Consider the following 2,966-nt stretch of genomic DNA (forward strand, 5'->3'; position numbering starts at 1 on the left):
TTGCCCTTCATGACAACTGTGAGGGGGGTGAATTTCTTTATAACTCATCCGTTTAAATTATATTATGCTTTAAAGTTCAGCATAATTAAGGGCGTGGCCACTTGAGTGACAGGTGGATAGCCACTGCTGTCACCAATGTCTTGCTAGGTGGGCGTGGTTCCAGAAACCAGCTCTTTGCTGCTAAGATGGCGACTTGTTTATGGGTTTAAACAAGCCTTGTTGAAACCACTTTACCTGATTAGTATTTCAACTCTGATGCAACGTCCTCTGATGATTTATGACATCACTGGTAAGATGTTTTCCCGCCATTTCCTCAATGAAATGGGAACTGTACAGATATTGTGGGGTTTTTTTACCATAAAATAGATTTAAATCAAACGTGATATGTAACGTGATAATGACCTGCTGACTGTACATTATTAGGCTATCCTTTTATCACACTATACTGTGGTTATGCAAATGGTAATAATCCTGCAAAAAAAAAAAACCTTGTTACTATAATTTTACTATAATAAAACCATGGTTAATTTTCATAAGAGATTGTTCAGAAGTCAATGTACTTTTTATTTGAATGTTAACACAAGAGAAGAAAAGATTCCAACTACCATTTTCATGCCGAAAAGCCCATCTGGTATGCTGCCATGGTGAATTATCTAGTTTATTGGTCATACAAAATAATTTAACTATTCATTGCTGCAATAAGAATCAATTATTCCAGAGATCTGCACAATTACAGTTTTCTGATGGCAAGGCAAAAATATGAATTATATAATCTGTATTTTACAGATTAAAGTCAGATGCCTACTTCAAAACTGCCTTTCAGCAAACTGCAAATCATTTTCTCATTCTTCAAAGACTGTAGGTTTTCAATTCCATGCTGGCTATAGACTGTATTTTGGTTATTCACCAGACTGATACTGCCTGATACATTACTCTGTAGGGCTTCTAGCAAAATAATTATCGTGTACTTCAAGCCACTTTAATAAGCTTCAAGAGTCCAGAAGGATCTGTCAACAGTAAAAAAACCCACCCGTCTCTCAGTGTTTCTCTCTCATCTTTTTTTTTTGTTTAATTTTCTTCTCCTGTCATTCTCAAATGAATGCATCTCTTCTCCCAGGAAACCATGATGCAAGGGAGGGCAAATGTGAATATACTTTCACCCAAATGCTCACCCATACAGCCTGAGACTGGAGCAGCAAATTGCATGTTTAACATTCAAAACTGACACTCAGTTAAACAATAACACTGCTATCTATTTAGGCATTATTATGTTGCTGTGTAATTCTTGTAAAATGAAACATCTCAGCTCTCCTGTCCTGTTTAATAGCCCATGTCAGTCCATTCAACAGACATTTGTGCCTAAACTCTGGCTCTGGATAGCCTATAAATTGGATTGATTATATTCACTGTTGATAAGCCACTCTGTACCTAATGGCTTTGAACCCTACATGAGTCACCATATCAAAATCACATAGGAATAGAAAGCCATAAAGCACAGTAGTGTTGAGTTGAAACAGGCTACATGTTTAGTTCTGAGGTGAAACCACCTTGAGACTTGCTGTGTTTCCGTTCTTTTATTAATTGACTGTTTTTTTTTCACAACTAAACAGATTCTATTAAACCACTTGAGCCAAGTTGCAGTTTGCAGAGAAGAATAAAGAGGGGGAAAAAAGACTCACATCATCTTGAATAATTAAACAAAAGAAAGATTATTATTCATTTTTTTCTGGCTTGGGAGGATTAAAGTGTATCTCACTGTTCTTTTCAAAGTTTCTCTTTGGGGGGAATTCTGGGATTTCTCTTGATTTATGTATGGGTTTCTTTTTTTATTTCTTGCACTAAACCTTCTGTGAATTCTTCATCACACATAAAGGGTAAGTTCACCCAAAAATGAAAATAGCCCATAAATTACTCACCTTGAAGTCATCCTAGGTGTTTATGACTTTCTTCTTTCATAGAAATGTTATTTAAAAAATTGTCTTTGATATTTCAAGCTGTTTGATGCAACTCAGCTGGTGTTGCATCGCATTGGTCCATGAGAAGTTTAATGAAAAGCTCATCCATTAAAAAAAAAAAATCTCGCATGGCTCCGGGGGGTGGGGATTGTAGTGGACAAAGGCCACCTGTAGCGAATCGATGCTTTTTTATAAGAAAAATTATCCATGTTCAAAACTTAATCTAGCTTGTGCTCACAGTTGTAAAATGGAAGCAGTTCAGGAGGAATGACGTATAAGGTCAGCTTTGTGCATGTGCCAGTGAGTCTTGTGAAAACCAATGTTTGTTAACAGGAGCAAAGGAAGCAAAGTTTACTTACTTTAGCGAAGGAAAACCAGTCTTCTCTTTGCTTAAATCTAAATCCTCCCACAATCATCATTTTGTACTTTTAATTAGGTAATGTTGTTTTGTTTTGATCTCTCTGCTTTGTTTCCGCGTGCGTCACTTCTGAGCGGCGCATGCACAAAGCTGACCTCATACATCATTCCCCCAAAACTGCTTTGTTTACAACTGTGAGCACAAGCTAGATTTAAGTGATTATAATGTTTTTAATATGGAAATTTTTCTTACAAAAATGCATCGATTCGCTACAGGAGGCCTTTGTTCACCCCCTGGAGCCATGTGAGACACTTTTTTTCAATGGATGGGCTTTATATTAAACTTCTCATAGACCGATGGAGTGCAACACCCGCTGAGTTGCATCAAACGGCTTGAAAGATCAAAGACCATTTTTTAAATAACTCCAACTGGATTTATCTGAAAGAAGAAAGTCATATACACCTAGGATGACTTCAGGGTGAGTAATTTAATTTTTTGGTGAACTAACCCTTTAAGTAGCGAGATGTGTTTTTGTGCATCAGTCTCCAAGGACATTCTAAACAATCTTTGATGAAACACTGTAACAATGCCAAGAAATAAAAAGGTACAGCACTAATCAAAAGGCTTTTGTGATTTCCACAGTGGCCCTGGTG

General features: G+C 36.8%; 1 long non-coding RNA gene across 1 annotated transcript; it reads right to left on the reverse strand.

Moving 5' to 3' along the window:
- On the reverse strand, window positions 1-1,015 carry LOC132129691 (uncharacterized). The gene is made up of 3 exons (XR_009428562.1): window positions 606-1,015; window positions 403-471; window positions 1-328 (listed from the first exon to the last, which is right to left on the reverse strand). It is a non-coding gene; the product is annotated as an uncharacterized LOC132129691 (long non-coding RNA).
- Window positions 1,016-2,966: the final 1,951 nt, after the last annotated feature.

The sequence above is a fragment of the Carassius carassius genome, chromosome 46 (assembly GCF_963082965.1).
Source record: "Carassius carassius chromosome 46, fCarCar2.1, whole genome shotgun sequence".
NCBI classification, from domain to species: Eukaryota; Metazoa; Chordata; class Actinopteri; order Cypriniformes; family Cyprinidae; genus Carassius; species Carassius carassius.